The sequence below is a fragment of the Trichomycterus rosablanca genome, chromosome 10 (genome assembly GCF_030014385.1).
Source record: "Trichomycterus rosablanca isolate fTriRos1 chromosome 10, fTriRos1.hap1, whole genome shotgun sequence".
Lineage (NCBI taxonomy): Eukaryota > Metazoa > Chordata > Actinopteri > Siluriformes > Trichomycteridae > Trichomycterus > Trichomycterus rosablanca.
The window spans coordinates 26,044,235-26,067,939 of NC_085997.1; the positions used below are offsets into that span (position 1 = coordinate 26,044,235).

The window sequence follows — 23,705 nt, forward strand, 5'->3', positions numbered from 1 at the left end:
TGACCACCATGGTTTAGAAAGCAAAAAGGAAGTAAAAGAACTGTGTTGAAACGTCTAGAATTGATAAAGACATGAGGTGGATTTTTCTATACGTGCCATGGAGACTGGAATCATTTGGGTTTGTAACTTTTGATAGATCAGTGTGAACATCAGTGATAGTTTTCATCTACAGGTCATACAGAACAAATTGTGTGTCACAAGTCAAAGTTCACATGAATATCAGGTGCATTATATTGCTTTTCTAAATGTGTCTATAAAAGGGCGTAGAGCTGAGTCATTTTGGCAACCGTTTAGGTAAATTATTAACCTAGACTTCTCAGGGTGTGTGTGTATATATAGAGCATTCAGTAATATTTGCAATAAATAAGTGTCATTCCAGCTGTCCTGTTTTTCTCTGACTACGTCCACCCTGAACCCTACCCTGCCATGTAGGCTGATAGTGACGACTGTGTGTGCACCCCGCTCTCCCTGACACACTTTACAACCTTGACACTGCAGCTCTTCCTATAAAGTGCAAACCATTCAGACAACCAATGACCTCAACCTGTGGACCTCTGGCCTGCAGAACTAATAAAAAAGACACTCCAAGTCCTCAGCATGGCTGCGTGTGACCTTGTTTCAGTTTTGCCATTGTCACAGTCACAGGCCGTAAGCCTGTCCTCTGTTTTACCTCAATTACCCGGGTCAAAGGTTAACTGACTTTTGATTGCTGATAATGTAAGTGGCACAAACAGCAAGTACATGGAGGAGGAAAACAGATCCTTTTAGAACAGCTGCTTCGTACAATGCCCGATAGTAAATTCAAATAATGATTTAACTATTTTAAAAACCTAAGAGGAGAGCTCGACGGCTTTGCATATACACTTAGCAAATGTTTGATTAGCAAATGAGGTTCAACACAATCGAGGCAGTTAGATACAAAAGAAAGGTAAATAGGAAATGAATTTAGAGAGGAAATAAAAGGTTAACAAATTACAAAAAATTAAAGGTGAGGATAGGAGGTGTTGGGAATATATGGGTATGAGAATAGTTAAGCACACCTTAGCCAGAAGCTACTGGTATATCTTAACTTTGGGACCATGGCCAATACAGTATGCTGCCTAGAGCTCAACACGTGAAAATGGATGTAGAGGTAACTTGACATGAAAACGAATCACTGTTATTTATTATGTATGCAGTGCTATACTACTCGAATTCCTAAAGGAAACTTCTGACAAGTCGGTTGGCCTTGTTGGTTGCAATCGGGACATCAACTACTATGCTTGAATTTAAGCTAGAAACTTTGCTTGGCTACAAACAAAAATAAAATGCATTATTCCTTCCTCATCCCTAGCCAAATCCAACTAATTATGTTACTCCTTCTTTGTTCTGGACAATACTGTCTAAACTTAACAGCAATTTTGAAATTTTGCCTTTAAATAGAAGCGATTTAGAGCTTATCATAAAAAAAATGAAAGATTAAGCATTAAAAATGGGAAGTAAACTTCAGGTTTGGCATTCTGCTTGTTTTATTGGTTTCTGCTGCTGGCTGTAGGTATCTGGGTATGAACTTTATGTTGGACCAGTGCACTGGTGAGTCTGACTTGCATGAGAGCGAGTGTGACTTTTCTCAAGAACCCTTCTGACTCAGAGGTAATTGGCAGCAGGTTTACTGCAGGGGCAGTGCTGTGGTTGATAGTGCAGAGACTTACTGACTCCTACCCTGACCTTAGCTCCAGTGTTCATTTCTTCTGCCCTCGTAGTGCGGTTCGGCTGCATCCCAATTTGCTTATGCTTTTGCTTGCATACTTGTTGGCTGCTGGTTTAGCAAATTTAAAAAACACTCCAGGTTCCAGAATAGAAGAGTGGATTAAGGGGTTAAAAGGAGACACCTCGCTAAGCGTGTCCGCAGAGAGCTGTGGGCGCATGCTCGCCAGGCGTACCCACTTCAGAAACTACTGCAAATGTTCCCTCTTCTTAATCCCTGGCACAGGTTTTACATGCCAAAAAAAGCAGCCGTGCCAAAGCTCCATCAACTCTCTCCAGCCCGCTGACGGAAGCCTGGACTGACTGGGGTAGACGAGGACGCAACCTCTGACCTCTGCCTGCTGCCTCTCCTCCTCCCACAAACTTCCCTATTGTAGGCTCCCTGGGTAACTCAAGTGGCATTCCGATGTGACAAATTGCACCAGAGTTGCTGGCTACATGGAACCCCTTCCCCCACCCCGGAGTTTGCGTATGTGATATCTGGCCAGAGTGGGTACTCCGTTCCTACCACGCCAGCAGGGACTCCCCCGTTACTCCCCCCACAGTCTGTACCAGGCCTCCAAGCCCATCTCGCCTCCTCTCTCCTGCCTCTGAACGAACACAATAGGCCTGAATGACTCAATTGTCTCTGATGAAGTGAAAGACAAGGGAGTCTTCTAAATCCTCCCCAGAGGGATGAACTCTCCCCTCTATTGCCCAGAGAGTTCCCAGAGAGAAAAGGCAAACAAGTACGAGAAAAGCGGAGCGCAATGGCAACAATAAGTTAGTAAAATAGTTGGTTGTGTCATGTCCAAGTTTTCAAATGTGCAATGCAAAATTTGTCGTAACATTTTTTGCTTGTCATCGGTTCACATTTACATTTACATATCATTTACATAACATATTAGCTTATTTTTAACATATACCAGCATTTGTGTAACAAGTCCACTGGCAAACAATGTTTTTAAGTATCAAAATTTTAAACTTAGAAGAAAAAACAAACTGCATTATAGCTTATTATTATACAGAACTTTATATTGAAGTAAAGCTATGCTTTGCAAAGGTTCTGGTCATTGGAGCATTTGCATCTAAAACAAAATCTGACATTTGACCAAACTTTAGAAAGGAAGGTTTGTTTTTTGTGATTATGTTTACTTTTTACTTAATAGCTGTTAAATCAAAACCTTGTTGTGATAAAAAAGACTCAGTGTTGAGGGTTTAACAGCAAAGTAAACAAATCTGACATGAAGGGTCAGGTAAAAAGCAGTTCCTTAGACCCCCTATAACGTAAGGTAACGTACAGGTAAGATCGGGTAACCAGGACCCACCCCTGGAGCCAGATCTGTGGGTGGTATTCCAAGACGAGAGTCTGGCCACCCAGTTAGACTTAACTGGCAACATGAAGCTATGAAGCTCACCACCTGCACGGTAAGGACTGGAGGGTCAGGTGCAATGCTGTCGAGGCATTAAACTGTCAATGCTGGTCAAATTTAGACAAACTAGACCTAAAGTCACCAAAATCCCTAATTTGACCTTGTGTGGAGCTTTTAACGCTACTTGCATAATTGTAGCAACCAGCATAGTGAGTCAATCTGCATCATTACATCTGATACGGTTAGCAAATACAAGGCAAACGACACAGTAATCCGCTTTTGTTTGGATACACAGCAGATGCATATCCGTAACCAGACAAATAACATGCTTAATGTGCCATAAAGACTCAATGGGCTACACCTAACAGTCCGGCAAAAAAATGGAAAGAGTATTCCAGCAACGAAATCAATGCAAACGAGGACAACCAGACAGAGAAACAGGAAGAGAATTAGAGAGAAATGAAGAGGCAGAGGGATGCACAGCTTGGGGCGGTTGTCAGCGTATGGCTGTGCAGTTTTACAGAAGATAGCTGGGTATTCCCTCCACATCCCAGCACATATGTGCCCAGGGGTCAGGTGCATCCATGGTTAAACATAGAGACACTTATTTTTTTACACGTGTGCAGACACTGGCCCACACACACACTGAAGTGAAGGCATTCTAGGATTGCTATGCTGTTTATGTAGATAAAGGGAATAAAAAGCACTTGTTTTGTAGGTAAGGATGTGCAGAAGGCATTTAATTAATTATTTATTTATTTATGAGGATTTTAATGTCATGTTTTACACACTTTGGTTACATTCATGACAGGACAGTTAGTTTCTGGTTACACAAGATTTTTAGTTCAAGTCTTTAATGTAAAACACAGTCATGGAAAAATTCACCTCACTTGCATGTCTTTGGACTTTGGGAGGAAAGCGGAGCTCCCAGAGGAAACCCAGGCAGACACTGGGAGAACGTGAAATCTCCACACAGAAACGACCCAAAAGGCTCCACCTAGAAATTGAACCCAGGACCTTCTTGCTGTGAGGCGAGGGTTCATTTCAAAGTTCTACACTTGCTGTCAGTTAGACAGGATTGTGGTACAGATTCCAGTTTGTTGTTAAGCTGATACCTTTTGACAACCAGTCCATAATGTTCTTTTTATGATGTAAATCAAATACATCATAAAGAGATGTTCACACAGGGAATCGAACCAAGGATCTTCTTGCTGTGAGGTGACCGTGCTACCCACCAAGCCACTGTGCCACCCAGAAGGCATTTAAAAGATCACTCGAAACTTGAGACTCCTAGTTAAAAAGGGGGAGCTGAGGTGATTGGAGCAGAGTTTAAATAAAGAGGTCCAGAGGAGCTCATACTGGGTCAGCAGAAGATACAAGAGCCACTGTTCTCATGCACAACGTCTCCTTAAGTGAAGCCCTTTTTCTAATTGTCTTGTTTGCAGGTGCAGAAGCACATGCTCATAGGAAAACAGTCCAACAGTTTCCAAAGCAGCAATTTTTGGATTGTCAGGGGTACAAAATAGTAAACCAGCCTATAAAGAAGTAAACAAGAGCAAACCGTCTGCCCCTTATTTTGTTTTTTTTTGTCTTTAAGAGAGACGTGTAGGGTAAAAGTTTTAAGAGTTCATGTATGTGTGGCAGACATTCAAATGCTCTTTATTTTACATGAACAGAAGAGCATGAGAGGCAAAGCATAGGAAAAGAGGCTAGGTCGTGGAAGACGATTCCACTCACACTACATGAAACTGAAACTTAGTCTACATGAGGGCTCTTCAAACTTGCTTAGTTCTTCTAATACACATTTTATGAGTAAATAACGAAAAAAGAGAAAATAACATCCCACTAGCTCAGACAGCCTAAGGCGATTTGCAAGCAGGAAAATAAGGGTAGAATGTGGGCAGGTTCCTGGGGTTTCTATGCCCCGGGGCAGAAGAGGCTCCGCAGGGCCTGCATTTACTCCAAAGCCAGTACCGCTGGGGGCTTCTCAGCCCTCTGACAGCACGGGGCCTGAGACCTCATCTCATTCTCCTCTCTCCTCCATCCTCTTACCTCTCACCTCCCTCGTTCTCTCCTTACCAAACTCCTTCTAACAACTTACTCCTCTGTTCCTCTAAACAAATCCTACAGACTATTCAAAAGGCAGCTTATTAAAACATGCTGTGTAGATTTTTAATGCATTTCCTCTAAAGGACAGACCTAACAGAGTGACGGATCAAGTAAAATAGGGTATATATTTAGAAGAAATACATTGTTATATAATCACACGCTGGGCTTTTTCTCTGGGCTGCACCCAAACTCTTCTTATCAAGGCTGTGTTTATGCGAAGCTGAGTCTCAGACACTCATGCTCTATTTGTCTAGCAGGTGTGGGCTCAGGCGCTAGTCAAACAGTAGCTGAGTCACATAAAACTTTCAGAAAGCATTGGGCAAGACTATTTATCTGTGCTCTTAGTGAGGGGTGCTGGAAGCAGCAGAGCTAAGCAAAGCTAAAGAACACCAGGCTGTCATGTGATGAGACTATAAAACACACACAGACATCAAGGTGATGAATAAGATATCAAAGTCCAGCCAGCCAGAATATCATTTCATACAATATTTGCATTGATTGTTCTTCCAAAAACCCATTCATACCAACTCTTTACCAGTATCAGGCAGGTACAGGGAAAGCTCAGGCAGGCTGACCTGGCAGTTTACCAGGTGGAGACTTTGTACCATTCCTGGAAAACACTAGAATTTACACTTTTAGCTGATTCAAACACAAATAGGGGCCTTAATTTACCTATGAAGGCAAGCAGAAAAAAATCTGGAGATTTGAGTAATTCTGAAAAAGCAGCTCACTGTTTAAATAAATGATACGTTTCTTTATTGGAGTCATATTTGAGCAAAACTCATATGAATTACTTAGTAAAGCAGAAGAGCGTGTCACTGGGTTCAACCTGGTAAATTACTTTTGAGAACTGCATGTAGAGATGATATCACCAGTACTGGCAACCCAGTAAAATTCCAGGACTTCTTTGGCGATGCAGCAATATGATTAGTCATCCATCCATCCATAGCTTGATTAGATGAATGAGTGTAAAGGTTTTTTACTTTAATGTATAAAATTTTTTAGGGGTTACTTTTAAGCTTTTTAAGCTTACTTCAAACCAATGTGAAGAAGCTGGCAAATAGGAACTCCTAATATATAAAACCATTTCTGTATGCAGTACATGATTTGATTAAAAAATAAATTGCAGATTCAATTTCTAGCTAAAACCTCACAGCCCAAGCCTTAAGCAGGACACCTTGCAAACCTGAAACAACTGGCAAGTTTTTGGTGAGACCAAAGCTTTACCCAGCCTCCAAAACATCCGTTTTAATGTGTGACTCTGATTAGATTACTTAAAGCTCTATAAATAGAACTGGGGGGTCATAGTGTTCACTGCCAGAGATCCGGCATGGGCACACGGGCATCTAAAGTCCACAGTATTATAACACAAATAACTCTTACACCCCACACTGAGAGGGTTCTTATTCTAGCCTGTGGAATCTCATACACACTGACCTACTTAACAGCTACGTGCACTTGGACCCGACTTCAACCTCACTGCTAGGTGTGCCTGAGAGAAGCTAGAACGGAGCCAGCGTGGGGTTTGGACTTTGAAGCGTTCACACAAACACGCACATTAAACACTGTAATTCTGTAGGGAGGTGGGTCACCCCTGGCCACCATGAGGGGGTAATTATCACACTAGTGAACACTCCCGAGTTCAAAATTAAGACAGCTCTCTCCTCCAGCAGCAAAAGCAGCCTTCAAACGAGCATCAAAAACACAGAAAAACACCCACACACCTTGCAGCTCTTTAAGCTCCATATTCATAAGGTCTGGCCTTTCAGTAAAGCAGAAGCCTATTATCAGGAATCTTAAAATTCAGAATGGTTTCAGGACAAGAGCGTGGACACATTCACACAGAAACCCCTAAAGAGAGAAGCATGAAAATAAAACAAACCAACCAAATAAATAAAATATGAGACCATTCTACAATGCACAAGATTAAAAACCATCCGCACAGAATGTAAATAAAGTTTTATGACAGGTGGCTTATACAGATCAAACATGTTATATATGGATCAAACGATCCGAATCCAATCCCATTACTCTAACTGGGGTATACTGTTGTACTGTAGACTGGTGTGGGTAATAAGACCAACATTAAGAATCCACTGGAGTACTGGCATCTGAACCGACATTAATCTATAATGCTGGTTTTATACTGGGTTAAATTTGATGTCTTTTCTCATATAATCCTTTGATGTTGACTTAAAATAACACAGATCTTCCACATGAACATAAGGAAAAGCTAAATGGTTTGTTGACAGGTCTGTCACCCAGGTTTTAACCAGCAATTCCCTGGGATACAGTGTTTGTTCACGTGTAAACAAAAGGCAGTTAATTACTGGGTATAAAGAAATACTAAGGCAGAAAAAGCACTTAAATCAACTGATACATTTGTAGACCCATAAGCTATAAAGTAATAACACTAAAGATTGTAATTCCCTCATTTACATTGAGTGTGCCAAATCAAACATGTAGACAATTGACTCCCTAACAGGAGCAGCCAAAAGGAATCATTTATTCATCACAATATCTAATTATGTTTAGTGAAGTGATAAAGCAGCATTATTAAATTACAAAACAGAAATGCACCATGTTATTTGTAACATGTGAACTGAGAGTTAAACCTGACAATCACTCTTTGTGGAACTTGTTTGCCTTGTGGTTTTAATGATCCTTTATTTTAATAACAAGTCAATCTGTTTAACTAGACACAGGAGAAAACATTAAATAATCTAGATTTTAATCAGCTACTTCTTACTGTGATAAACAATAGAGCTGGTTAATGTTATGATATTAGCAGGAAAGGCAGATTATGATTTAAATTATATATAATTCATCAGGAGAAGCCCAACTGTGGAATCAGTCATTCATAAAAACCCCTGCCTACTACAGGAAGACCATCAAGCTGCTAATGTAAAACACATCAATAAATTATTTAAAAATAAGGTGCTGCTTAATAGAGCTTATTAGAATGGAGTAAGCATGGCTGACGGTACAACCCAGCAAAGGTGAGGAAGTGACTACAGTGGATGAAGTAGCATGGGTGTTTTTGTGACCCGATCCACTTCTGCTGTGCACCCCACGAACAGCACCCTTCACCCTTTAGATAAACCGCAGTAATAATGACCTTGACCTGCCGCCCCCTCGGCAGCCTTGTTCGGTTCTCCTCCCACTCTCTGTTAATTACCACCAACGTCCGTCCACAAACAGCAGTGACAGGAACCATCACACGAGCCAATTACTAGGCAATCTTTATTGCTTTCTTTCCTCAACTTGCTCACTTGTGCTCTCTCACATAAACACATGCACACACGCACACACGCACACACACACACACACACACTGCAAATTACTGTCTGAGAGAGAAAAGAGACAGATCTAAATCTAGAAATGAAATGTTTTGGATAATTGTTGGTCAATGCATTGTTTACAAAACAAGAACACACTGAACCTAAATTTCAGACCGGGGGCAATAAATTAAAGGTAACGTTTGTGGTAATGTGACCATCATACACAGGAATAATAATAATCTGAGCAACTTTCTGTTACCCAGTTCTGCTGCTTTTGTGAATCCTAGCTTTCTGAGTAGTGATGAGAGTAAACATTGTAGCTTTTCTCCAGATTCTTAGTAGATAACTGCTAGCCAACTGTGGTTATCTGTTAGGTCAAGTCTAAACAATTCAGCCTTTAGTGCTATTTAAGCAGTTAGCCCACTTCCCAATCTAAATCAGCTGCAAGGCAAATAGCGAATTGTTCCATGTGTGTTTGTCTTATCTAAGAATATGAATAATAATGAAAGCCTGTCAAACTGAAACAGTTAATGTGTTTATTTCACTGATATAGCATGTAAATAAAAAATAATAATAACTGCAGCAGATATCATATTTTGCAAATAATTTAGACATTGAGTTATTCTACATGTCAGCAATCAGATAAATAGACTCCAGGTCTTATGAGCCACTTACTAACCAGGTTTTAGTTACTTCACACGCAGTAAAGCTACTTCTTTTTGAATAATGTCACTTTTAATTGAACTACTTTAACCTAGTTGCCAAATAGCACTGATAAACTATGCCAGGGGTGCACAAGGGCCAGAGTCCAACACAATTTGGTGTTTTCTATGTTTAAACACACCTGATTCAACTCACCAGTTAATCCCAGAGCTAGATTTATGACAGCTAAGAAATCACAGACCTGTGTGGACTGCAGGCCTTTGTCAGAATAAAATGACTATAATGAATGTGGACTAATCTGTACATAATATTTAGCCTGGTAGTTTACATTTAAGGAGCAGCTAAATTGCTCATAAAACTGACCTTCATGTTTACACAGTAAGACATTTTTAACCAGGCAACATTCTTATTCTGATGTAAGACATTGGAGCATGCTGTTTACCTGAACAATGAAGTAAACTGTCAATATCCAATAATGATTGTATAATGTACATACATTTATATTAAAAGTGTGGTTTATGCTCATTTTTCCAATAGAATGTTGTAATATTTGGATGGTCAGTGCCATTACATATGAACATTGAAATTTATTTCCAACATTCATTCATTTTCTTATCCGCTTATCCAATTAGGGTCGCTGGAGCCTATCCCAGCTTTTCAATGGGCGCAAGGTACACAGTAACACCCTGGACGGGACGTCAGTCCAACGCACAGCAGACACACCCACACACCCACACCCACACCCACACCCACACCCACACCCACACCCACACACACCCACACCCACACACACACCCACACACACACACACACCCACACACACACACACATTCACTTATAGGGCAATTCAGTGTCTCCAGTTAACCTGACTGCATGTTTTTGGACTGTGGGAGGAAAGCGGAGCTCCCAGAGGAAACCCACACAGACAAACTTCGCACAGAAAGGACCCGGACAGCCCCGCCTGGGGATCAAACTCAGGACCTTCTTGCTGTGAGGTGACAGTGCCACCCACCGAGCCACAGTGCCGTAATTTCCAACAGTTAACACTTAATCTGAATTGATAGAAAGCTCTGTTTTAATGCTTTTATATTACTTAAATCAACAGACCTATGACACACTACGATGCCAAATAGTTGGTTGGTTGAGTTTTATCACCCGATGCCAAATAGAAGCTGTTTAGTATCATTATGAAGTCTGGATGTGACTGGATGTTATATTTTGCACATATGGATCTGTGTAATGTTAGTATCATGTCCCAGTATGAAGGTAAAACTTTGGTCATTACATAGTACTTGCAGTGATGATGTCAGTAAGAGCTTTAAAATACCAACTGTATGTTTATTATTTGACGAGCATGTTCTACTACATTCAGAACACTGAACTGGGTACATTTATCACATCCATGTTATTGTTTCACATTACTTCCACTTCCACAACATTACACTGTTGTTTATTAAATGAGGTACAAGTACTTGTTTACATCAATTACTATGATGGGGCGCTATAAACATGTCGGTTATCGGTTGAACATCAACAAATGATGGTCATTACACCAACAATACATCTATGTTAATCAATCTCAGATTGTAAGACAAACTACAGTATATTATGTTACAGACATGCAGAGGTCATGCTGATGAGTCATGTGAGATCATGTCATGGACTTTTGTTACAGATCATAACAGTATCCAGAACGTGAGTCCTATACACACCAGCTGGAAGATGCATGATTTTTTCCCCTCATAAATTCTAACAGCCGGACAAGACGTCTGAATGTATCTGAACATGCGTGTAACTGCTTCCAGAGACTGTTGTCCTTTTCAAGCATCAAGTGTTGCAGCATTGATGCAACGCAGTGCAATTTAGCAGCTGCTCGTCATCCTCCGCATGATTAACAAAGCTCGAGCTCAATTAGCCAACCACTGGAGTTTGGAGATGTTTTTATTTTTAACAGATGACTTCTATGAAGGCTATCGTGTACTAAAACAAGCCTTTGCTACAAACTGTGTGTTTTTGTCAGCTGGGGGAAAACGTATTTAAAAAAGCCTTCAGCCAAGCCATCAAGTCGAACAGTGAACTTCACAGTAGTAGCTGCCTTTCTATGCCTCTCCTTTTGATGTTACCTCCAAAGCAAAGGATCAAAGGCTTGGAGTGTGGCGTGGGGAAGTCCCAGGCTCTTAGCCTGCCAGGCCGTGATATATGCAAAAGTCTACACCAGGGATAGAGAGAGAGAGGGAAAGAGAGAATGGGGAAGGCGAGAGTAAGCTAGTGAGAGCAAGCTTGCATGGAATGTGGCTAAATAGTGTGCTTCACCCTAATGAAGGCCAAGCATGATGCAATCACTCTCTTCAGCATTTTTTAAGGACTGTAAGCTAAGGCTTTTGTTGGAGGGGGTAGAAAATGTGTGCACCCTTCTTTTAGCCCTACCTACACTCCTTAAGCTCAATGCTCTCTTCTCACACTAAGAGGAACCAATGGATCCCATTGTCTTATTAATATATAGAGTGCTGTTAAAACAGATTTTACACTATGAATTAGCATTTTACCCATAGTGCTGTTAGAACTCAAATGGTCATGTTCACTGTTGTCCAGTTATCTTCATGATGCACCATGCATTTGCAATAGGAGACTAATACATTTGCAATGCCATGGGCGCTGGTGCCCCCCGATGCCATGACAGATGTTGGATTTTGCACATTTTACTGATAAGGATCGGGATTGGTTCTTTTTGTCTTCGGCACGAGAAGAGAACCTAACGTCAATTTTTCCATCTGAGAGCTCAGGTCACACACATTCAGCAGTGGTTTTCAGCCTTGCCCTATGTGGACGAAATTATTTGAAATTTTGCATTGTGAAATGTCCTTTTTGAACTAATTCTGTCATTCTAAAGCCATCTTTGCTTGTGGATCCTCCTTTTAAACCCATAAAGATACCCTCACTTGTTACCAATTAACCTGCTTTTTAAACTGTATGACAAATGTTTTATTTATCTAATTTTGCCTGTCCCGAATAAATAAATCACAGTCACTGTGTGAATACAATCACTGTGAATGTAACATTCGGCTTGGGTGGAATTACATCTACTAGTTTAAACGTATTTGATTGATTTTGAACCTGTATAGTCCATAGAGTTTATGAGGTTAAAGTTAGTAAGATAAATAATCTAAAAAAAATTAACAACATGGAATTAAATCTACATTTTCTTTTGTTTCAAGCTGCGTGAACTTTATATAAATACCTGATAAACAAAATAAAAGGGTGAATGCAACAGCATCCTTTATACAGAGCATAAACAGAACCAGGCTTGTACACAAACAAGCACACACACACACACACACACACACATGGATGCAGATACCATGGTCTCAGCTGTGTTGAATATGGGAACAGAGTTGCCAAACCTTTACTGGACACATGTACTGAAATACAGGGACACACCCCCCCTTTCCCCCTAGGCCTATAGGATTAAAAGGTCCAGCTGCTGACAGCAAGCCCTTCCGTCCAACATATGCCAAAACGCCACTCCCCTTCCTACTCCATCCCCTCGGCCCTGCTCCTCTCTGGCAGGAAGGAGGACACACCTGAACTTGACATCGATCTGCCCCAGCTTTTCCTGTGCAGCTTTTTATGCCTGTGAGGAGTGCGAAATGTAAAAGGTTAGGGTTACGCTTCACCTTGTCCAATGATGCCAATTTAATCTTCCATCCTTCGTGTTTTTAGACAATGTACCAATGCACATACTTTACCACACACACACACACCATCTACAACAGACATTATTATCTTTAGTGGGTCAGTGCACGTGTGGCCGTGGGTCAGACAGCCAAGCCGTGCCAACGTCTGTACCACAGAACCAGATTCTTCAAGAGTCACAGCCTCAGGAACGAGGAGGGAAGACCTGAAAATATAAAGGGCCTGTTGTTGAAGGGATGCAATGACCAAAAATTAGAGAAAGAAAGTGGGAAGTAGTGAGGAGGCCCAAAAACATGGCTGGATCTGATTTCAATTTGTCTGCCAGGTCTGATCGGGACTGCTGGCTTACTGTCTTGCTAGCTGTGCAATGAACACTGTTCACTTGACACAGCACTAATGAAACTACCAACCTGATGCAAAGCAAGAACACATGCAGCCAAGTTGCATATGCTAATGTTTACATATATACAGTAGATATAAAAAATCCACACTCCCCTGTAACAATGCCAGGGTTTTGCTATGTGTGAAATGGGACCAGGAATAAGACTTTGAGAAATTCATACAGGGGTTTGGCTTAAATGTAACAAATATATGTCTCTGGAGGGTGGACCCTATAGAAACAGCTTTAATTAAAATAATATTTTATTCCGAACTGTACACTACCATACTAAATCCTATTTTACATTTACATCATTTAGCAGATGCTTTTCTACAAAGCAACTTACAATTATGACTGAATACAATTGAAGCAACTGGGGGGGTTAACGGCCTTGCTCAGGGGCTTAACAGTGGCAACCTGGAAATGTCGGGGTTTGAACTAGCAACCTTCTAATTACTAATGCAATACCTTAACCACTGATCTACCACTACCCTACTATTATTATAGTTCCACATAATGTAGCACATAGGTTGCTGTTTGGAACACAGCCACACACTTGTGTGCTGCATAAACGTCTCTCATTGCTCTCATGTTTCAATGACTGTAGCCATCATTTTCTTTAGCACATAATTACTTAAACTGTTTGGTCCTAAATGTGATCAGACACACTGCCCTGTTACCAGCAGTGATTATTCTTATTCTTAGATTTAATGATGTATTAAAATGACCAGCCACCTTTTATGATGGTATGTGCAGAACTGTGTATTTATTAACAAGAATTGAGCTGAAACTAAAACACTAAAGCACTAAGCTGCCAATAGGGATGTGCTGCTAAATCTGGGCTTCAATTTGAACTGCAGTGATTGATGGCTAATGAGAAAGAAAAATCCATCCAGTACTACAGCAAAATACCTCAGCAGTGATGGCTAACTTCCCACATAGACTTGATGAGACAGAAGGGGAAAAGAAAGGGAAAGCATGAGGAGTGAGTGCTGTAAAGGAGGGGGAATCACAATGATGACAAGTGAGCGCAAAGGCCGATTAAGGATTTACTTTCAAAAGGGTCTCCATTGATCTTTTTTGATAGACCTGCAATAAATCAAACCAGATTGACTCACATGAGAATGAAGCCTAATCCTTTAGTCAGATCCAGAAGAAGTCAAACCAAACCAGCTGTTAATTTAGGCTTTACAAGATAAAGCAAGAGAAATCCAACCTGATGTACCCTAGGGCAGGGGCTTACTTTATCTCCGTAAAGCAATCAACTTATTGCCAGGTTGGAGAGGTAATCAGTGTGAGAGAGAGGGTGAGAGCAGAAAGACAGTCCTAAAGAGCCAATGTAGTGCTGGCATGGGAAACACAAGAGCAGAAAGTAAAGAGATGGGAGCTATAGCCTGTACTGTATATACCTCCACACTAGCCTATGGGTTAATGTACAGTACAGGCTATAGAGATGGATTTTATTGGAAATGCAATGATATGATACCCTGGATCTAAAATGCTTGCTCAATATTGGATTGGAACGGATATATGCATTTTTAAACCAATCATTCATTAAAAATTAAAATAGGTTTAGCCAATAATTCACTTACTAAGTTTGTCAACATTTTAGCCCACCTCTATCGGCGCTATTGGGCAGCCTGCGTCTAAACAGACAAGATTTCCTAATGGCTACATCTGGCTCAAGGGATGGACTGATGTTTTGCAGTAAAACCAGACCTGCACGACCATGACAAGGATAAAACAGTTGATAAAATGAGCTAAAAATTAAGCACCTCTAAGAGATGTAAAAATAAAGTGGACACAATACTCTGTAGGGCAGTGGTATCTCAGAGGTTAAGGTTCTAAACTAGTAATCAAAACGTCTCTGGTTCAAGCCACTGCCAGGTTGCCACTGGACTCTTGGGCAAGACCCTTAGACCTCAATTGCTTGGGTTGTATACAGTCACAATTTTAAGTTACTTTAGATATAATTGTCCACAAGGTCATAAATGCTGTATTTTTAATTTTGAGTAATATTACACAAAGAAAACTCTAGGTCTCTGTGAGTCACGTAGTAATCAGGCTTCATTAGGTTCTTTCAGTTGGTACAGCTACTTTATTGCATGGTTCAGTATCAGGTCTGATACGGACCTAAATTGCTAACTCATTATTGGATTGCAACAAAATAAATTCATTATCTAATCAAATCATAAATCTGTCTTGACAACAAATATAATTCATGTAAACACAGGGCACAATCTTTAAATGTGCTGTCCTCCAAATGTTCTTTTGTATCAAACCTAAACCATGAGATCGGAAGATTCCTGGACCGCAAGAGAAATAAAAGAAATAGGGAAGGAAGTGGAAAACCTGTGGCACCAAATAAAAGTCCACAGGTCATGCCTCAGCAACCACATCTACACCATGCCATAATTATCCATGCTAATTAAAACTACTATGTTTGTGTTTACTTTGTGTATTTTTTTTTTTTACTCCAGTTTCCTCTCTGGGTAGAAAGCACGGTTAGCAACATTCAGTCCTAACTGGTTGCATTTCTAATGTCTTTTTCAGCCCCACATCCTGTTTGTGAGTGGAATAGACAAGAAACATGGAGACAGACTGACAGAGAGAAGGAGAAAGTTCCTATAGGAATAAAGTCTGTCCACTGAGAATCTATCTTTGCAATGCCCTAGGCCAATTGCTTTCAGTCATACCAGGCTCCCATCCATTTGAATGGAAAACAAAATATAGACTTATAACCATGGATGTTTTAATAATATTTAAAATCACTGACTAAAATGCTGCATTAATACTTTATTAATACAACACAGTTGCTTTTACATTCAACATTTTTAGCCAATAGAAAATTAGGATTCCCCCTGCACACTATTTTAAGCCATGTTCAGTTTTTCTTTCAATGCCTTGATTGGGTCTAAACTGAAGGTAAAGTGCAAGACTATAACAGACCAAGTGTTCTACTAACCATTGGCTCTTAAAGGATGGAACTTACTGTATTACGACCACTGTGTTAAGAGTTATAAAATCTGTAATTTCAACCAGTGACCCATCTCAGCATTAGCTACAATGGAAATACAAAACAATCATCACAAAACAGCAAGTGCATAACTCGAACCACAGTCGAACCATCATACGTGCACATTAGACCACATGCTCTTGTCTTTAATGCTGTGTTTACTATGCAAGAGATCACATCTGTAATCCAAAAAAAAAAGCAAGCTTGTAGGCTCTGCACAGTGTCCAAGAGAACCTGAGGCTCAGACGTCAAAACAAGAGCTCACGTGAAATCAAGAGAGAGAACAGGAGCCCTCAAGCCCCTGCACCCCCCCCCTGGACACACATGCTGCACACAGGGATCACTTGGACTTTGGGAGTCTGCTCTGACCAACTAAAGCCGTGTATAAAAATGCTGGTGGGTTTTAACATGCACACACATCCACAGGCAGGGGAGTGCCACTTCTGCTGCACACTGTTACACATGCTATCTTTAGTTCTGCACTGAAGCACTTCCTCTCACCCCTAACCCTTTCCTTCCACTGCTGTAATGGGATCACACCACCTAGTACCATGCCTCATCTTTCCTTACTACTAGCCCAAAGTCAGGATCATGGTCACGATTTTAATTAAACATAAACACTAATCCCATCGGGCAGAGGGCTAGTGACTACACAAGTGCCATCATTACTCATAGTTATTTTCAAATTATTGCAAACACGACGACGCCACTGAAAAGGATCTGCTTGACAGCTTAGGAAAAGCAGATGTGCTCTTGTGCCCAGCATCTGTAACAAAAATTAAGAAGGCGTGAAGAAACAGAACAGGATAAACCCTGATTCAAATGAAGGGTACTATAATCAGTGAAAGTGGAATAGACAATTTCCATTCAAAACAGCAGGCTCGAGCTTGAAACTCAAGTGTGGTTAGCCACATATCAACTAAAAAAAGAAGTGACAGTGTTCTTTTCTTAAAAGAGGTACCGTCTTGTTTATCGGTTTCATCCAACACTGTGGTTTTTCACTAAGGAGAATCCCAGGAATCCACTCTTTCCTTGAAAACCCTGAAGTGAGCCTCAGTTTATAGGCAACCTGCCAAAGTTCCATTCGTCCTCCACCACTCCCTGTACCACGGGCTTCAGTTGACAATTAGTGGTCATTTGTTCCAGCGTCTTTGACCGCAGCTCTACAAGGACTAAACTCTGCAGCTTCCCTATCAAGCCCTCGACATAAATTAGTCAGTGACATCGACTGGGCGAGCAGCGTCAATGCCAACATCGATACAGTACCTTCAGTGGTGACAAGAACACGGACACCACTATTTAACCAAAGTGGTTACACATGTCAATGCTCAGCTCAATGTCATCATCCGAAATAATGCCAATAAAAATAGTTGGATCCTGGCATGCATTCGTGTCTGAATGTTCACCTGTCACGTTACTTAGTGTTAATGGATCCCTGATTGGTGCATGTTCTGGCTGGGCCCTGAGTATCATGTTTCACGTAGAGAGCGAGGACTTGCATGCCACTCCGGGGAGCAGCTTCTCAGCCCTGCACAGAGCAATAAATCTGCCCAAGAAATTATAGGACATGCACCAATGCAAAATGACTCTAACAATTTCCCTTTCATAAAACACAACAGGACAGGAACCACATTCTTATTTGGTCTGTCTAGATTTAAAGCTAGGCAGTGTTTAAAGTGTTACTGTTCCCTAGCAAACAGAGGCCATAGGGTCACAGGCAGTATAGCTTTGCCCTTTCCCCCATAAGTCAAATTATTTTAAGACTGTCTCACATTCGAATCCATATAGAATAGCTAGAATACATTTGTCCCCCTGTTTGGCTCTAATAAGACTGCCAGTGTCTCCCAAATGGAAACACATGCGCCAGGAGGAATGTCTATCACTGAAAACTGATCTAAGGAGCATATAGAGAAGTGCAAGCAAAATATTTTTCTGTCTGTATTAGATATGGAAATCCACAATGCTACAGACTACAGCCTGCAGTTGTCCTGCGTCATATGAAAGAGATGTAGACCGAAGAAGAGGATGTAATTTAAAGTACTCTGAAGAAAAAGAGGTTGGGTTTCAAAGAGGAAAAAAGTTAAAGATCTGGAAAATGATCTTGCATGCCTGGTTAAGAAGGAAAGTCCTAGTAGATTAAATTGGAATCAAAGAGCATTTCCTGTGGAAACCCAGGAATTAATCACATATTCACTTGGCTACTAAATCTAGAGAAGTTAATTTTGCAAGTAACAGAGTATTAAATCTTAAAGAAAGTCTTTATTTTAAAGAATAAATAAGCACACTTAAATAGCATCATCCTGACCACAACAGCAGCGTGAGTGGTTCCTCTCATACGTCGATCCCCCAGTCATCTCGGACTCTTCTCCCCAGAAGTAAACGGTAGGGGCCATAAGTCATGCAACAACTGTGAGCAGGCCACTTGGCCGGCTGCCTGAGCCAGCTCTTATTTCCTGACTTCACTACCAGAGAGGCACGTGGTAAGGTGACAAGAGTGAAGGCCTGCATTTTCTCCAACTGAGAAGCCACCTAAACATGGCCCAGAGGATTCATACAATAGCAAGGCTTGTGGTGTTGGGTGATAGCAAAATCCAACTTCCCCCCCCAATTATCCACCCACCAGCATATCTGAAAAAGCTGTGGTTCGAGCTGTGCAGCTGTGAGCTATAAACTGACACCTTTTTCCTTCTTGCTCTCCCCACCCTGTGCCCACTGAGTTTGCATACTGTTCTTGTGTAACTGTCAAGTGGTTTTTTGCCCACAAGACATTACATGATTGAAACATACTGAACTCATCCACTGTAGATCGACTGATAAAATCATAGTATGCAAAATAGAGGAAGAGTTATGCATGGAGATTAATTAATATTAAAAAGTCTACCTTAAACAAATGTGACACAGTTTCATTGGCCTGTGCAGTAAGTAAGGCGTTTTTTGTTGTTAAAAAAAGGAAGCGTGTTTTCACACTTGATATGAAGAAGAACTCTGGATTCATTTTCACTATATGCATCAAGAAGTCATTCAATTTTATCTGCCAGTCTAAACACCATTGCCCATCATTGAGAATCTTGAAAGTAATGTGACACATTTAACCAATCATGTTATTCTCTGCCCGGCTGTGAAAACAGATTGTTGTCAGACATGGTGAGCCCTACATGAAACCAGATATCAGTACACAGGTCACACCCAGGCGCAAAAAAATGCTTTTACACATGCTCAAAACTGTCAAACTTGAGGTTCAAACTGACACAGAGCTAAATATTGTAAGATCGTTTAGGGAAAATAATGGAATAGAAGTGATGGTGGATCTTCAGCAAGCAGCGCCACAGACCAAACCTTGCAGTGCACAATAGAATGAACGAGGGATCTTCAAAAAGTTTCTGCACTTTTATATTTTTGTTGGAAACTGTGAGGGTGGGAGGAGTATTAATTGGTCGTGTCTGAGAGACTGAGAGAGAGCTTATAGTCCGGAATTTAGCGCCATCTGATTTCCACCTTTTTGGACCGTTCAAAGAAGCTTTAAGGGGAAGAAGATATTCATGTGATGATGATGTAAAAGCAGCGGTGCATCAGTGGCTACAGTGGCTAGTGCTGCTGGCATTAAAAAGTTGGTACGACACTGGGGCAAATGCATCTAAAGGTGACAGTAAAAAAGTGATTTGTTCTTGAAATTCTTAATAAATAGACTTTATGAAGAACCCGGATAGTAACAATGACATACAATAATTTGACAATTAAATGTTAGAGGCAAACTTGGTCGAAACGCAGTTCTGCTTCATAAGAAAAGTTCTTCTCTTGACCAATTGTCCCATGCAACCACAAGCTCACCAGCCAAAAATGGTGTTACTGTAAATGAAAGTAAATAGAGAGCAAGAGTGCATGAAGGTTTTGGCTGCTGATCCTGATGACTCTTGAGGGGTGCGGAGATGTTACTGTTGGGGCTGCTTAGTGGGCCGTCCTGAAGGAACACTTCGTCCTCCCTGCCTCATTTGCACAGACATACCGCTCTCCTGCACTCAGTGTATCTTTTTGTCACTTTGGCGCTCTGGGTCCATTTGTATTATCCACTGAAGGAGAGGGACATTTGTATTATTCACGGGGGGGAAAAGTGATGGCAACATAAGAGGAGACAAGGGGGAGGAAAGGCCCAAAGGAAACAGCCCTGCAACAACACGACGAAACCCCCTATTATATACACAAACACACACAGGCAACCATCCAGGCGCACACACACCCTTTCTGCCTTGACTAATGTGCCCCGACACTCGTACATCACCCGCAAATTGGCCAAATGAATTAACCACGGCCCCTGCTTAGCGTTACAGGCTTTAAATAGATTTTCCCCTTCCAGGTCTGCCCAATAATTGCATTTATCCATCTTGTTGAAGCGCAGTTTACACACTTGCTAACATCATGCCAATCCAGGCTACATTTTCCGCTCCAGTGGCAGGAGTGGGAGAGATTTGTCACTGGATCACAACAAGTAATTCAAACAACAATTAGCTGATTCCGCCGTATGTCAATGTCTAGCGGGCTGGCAGGCACAGACTTGGCGGGGCAAAGGGGACGTATATCTCTCCCTCTCTTTCTACTTCCTCCACGGCTATGCTTAGTGAGATGAATTGAGCTTAGCTGTGCTTCAGTATCAATCACCTAAACCACTAGGCTCTAGCAAACAGCATCCAGTGGAGTAAATTGAGCTTGCAACTACAGGTCCTGACTCTGCAGGCTTCGGGACATATACACAGTCAAATACAAATGCAAACATCCACAAACAAATGCATACATACGCACACACACACACGTACACCAACCTCAGGGTTCGAGGCTAAACCTGCGGTAGGGGTCATCTCTATGCACTTGAGTGTTTTAACAGTAGTGTATTAGACACTGCAGGGCCCACAGGACAATCGAGCTATGTAAACACTGAGGACTTCCTTCCCTGCAGCCCTTCAGGCCTGCACTGAGACAGCCCACTGTTTAAACAGCTCCGAATTCCACAGCACACTCGCTACCAAACATCTGCTCTCTATAGCACCGACCCAGCCAAGCCTAGGGCATAGGCTACAAAAATCCCAGGATTACAGACATTTTATAAAGACAGCTATAAACTTTCTTATGTCTTATTTATAGCACAAATAAAAATGCACTATACATGTTCAAATAGAACTACATTTCATCAGTGGTGTAAACCAGAAACAAATCCTGCCAAATCCTGCGTTTTGACAACGCAAGCAACACAGCTCCACTAATCTTTAAAAAATGCAAAGCATGACGGCTTGTAAAGATAGAGGAGCAGCAAAGCTGGCAATCAACAAAAACCGTGTTCTAAAGGGCACACTCTGGCAAACGGAACACTGATATAGTCACATGACTTCAGGCAGCGTGTCTAACATTGTCCGCCGTCCAATGCCAGCAGCCCCAGGTCAGGATTAGGCCCCGTTTCCTTATAAATCACTCCTAACTCATCGCTCACTCTTTTGCTTCTGTCAGATAGGCAGCAGGAGCAGATTACTATTTACTATCAGTGACAGACGCTCATCATCTCATTAAATGCCTAGAGTCGATGAATTACACACCTCCTCTGTCATTGTGATGAGTCTCACACCCTTGAGATGAGAGCGCATCATTACAATCTGACTCCACATCGCCGGCCGCCGGTTAATGTCTATCGCGCTCTCTGTACCCCAGGGCCGGTCAGACACAGATACACTTCCATTCAATTTTCTTTCACTTGGAATGTAATTGACAATTCGCTTAGCATGGGAAGTCAATTCTCTATCGTTTGGAATAGAGTATCTGTCCTGAAATTTTCCTCCTCAGGGTTTTTGCATGGCTCTGTAATGAGATGTCGTGAATGACAGCTGATCCAGGCTTATCACAAGAAATGTATATGTATTAAAACACTGAATCTGAAACATCCTGAATTGAAGTAAACAGAGTTATACTGATCTAAGAGTTGGTTTACATCAGATTGAGATATATCCGTGTCGAAGTATAATGTCCTATGCTACAGAATGATCCAATTTCAGTAATAAGCTTAAAAAAAAAGAGTATGCTATGTGAGGAAAACATAATTGTTTACATGAGTTCTAGAACCAGTAATGCTGTAAAAGTACCCTGTTTAAATCCTCAAGGAACCAATTTTTTCCTTGTAGCACCGACAAATGAAAAAGGAACATTAGCTGATCAATTCACGCCAAAACGAACCTTCATTATATATATTCTTTGTGGCACCATCAAAAAATTAAAACGTGATTTATTTGGGAAATCATATGTTTCTATGATGACATAACTATTACATACATTGCTTGCACCTTTACTTCTAAGACATTCAATTTTTTTAATTAATTGCTTAATTTATAGCTTAAAATAGATAGATGATTATATAATTGTAAAAATAATAAAAGCCCTGACCACAAAACAAACAAATTAAACAGCTAAATGTATATAAATGATATTTATATCTGGCTTAAGATATATTATTAATCCATGAATTACCTGGATAGAAAGTATATCATGTTTTTAATTTACCTTGACGTTACATTTGTATAGTTTACATTTTAAAGCTATAGTTTGAATATAGCTAACTCAACAGAAAACTGGTACTGACCTAGTCATGTGACAGAATATGGAATAAGCTAAAGCCATGTCAGTTATCTATAATGTTTAATTATCTTTCTTCCTGCAATAAAATGGACTGGAACTCCCGAATGCTTCAACATTATCTCCAAGACTGCAGGTGAGCTCTCATTTCATGCCTATCATACGAAGCAGAATACCTGCGTTATCCATGAGTGCATGACTAAGACTGCACCCAAAAAGTGTATTTGCGTGAAAAACAGAGACCCATTTTGTGCATTACCAGATCTAAACGTCTGCAAAACTTTACTCAGATCAATTTACTATTTTTTTCCAACAGCCCTAAATGAACTTTGTTTACCCTTCGCTCATGCAGGAATGCAGTTTCTTGGGTAGATCCAGCTAGACAATCAGTTCATAACCAGACAAGTCCACATTTGTAACACAGACACACACATACACGCACATACACACGCTCGTGTACTCACACGCTCGTGTACACACACACAAGTACACAGCCTTCCATTGAGCTTAACCGAAGCTATTAAAAGTTTAATTCATATATAAAAATACAAGGGTTTATCAGCTATTATTTTCTCCGTTGTCTTTTAATGATACATAATGTTGCCAAAGCACCTGCAAAAATAAGCGCAGAATATAAGAGCTGATATTTTTTTATTTGAAATCAGGTCATCTGGTTAGCTCAAGAACTATTTCATACAGTATATGCAAATATTAAACATGCCTACATAATTAACAGTAATAGAAGCTAGTTCGACCTTAACTGTCAATCATATTTTTTTAAACACACAGTGATGATAATTCCAATGATCAGAGGGCAGCTTTACTAAATGAATTGTGCGTGTTAGTGTGTAAACTTAAGG

General features: G+C 40.8%; 1 protein-coding gene across 9 annotated transcripts in view; it reads right to left on the bottom strand.

Moving 5' to 3' along the window:
• The window catches only part of tcf7l2 (transcription factor 7 like 2), a 92,190-nt gene that overhangs the window by 61,036 nt on the left and 7,449 nt on the right, over window positions 1-23,705 (bottom strand). The window lies entirely within an intron of this gene.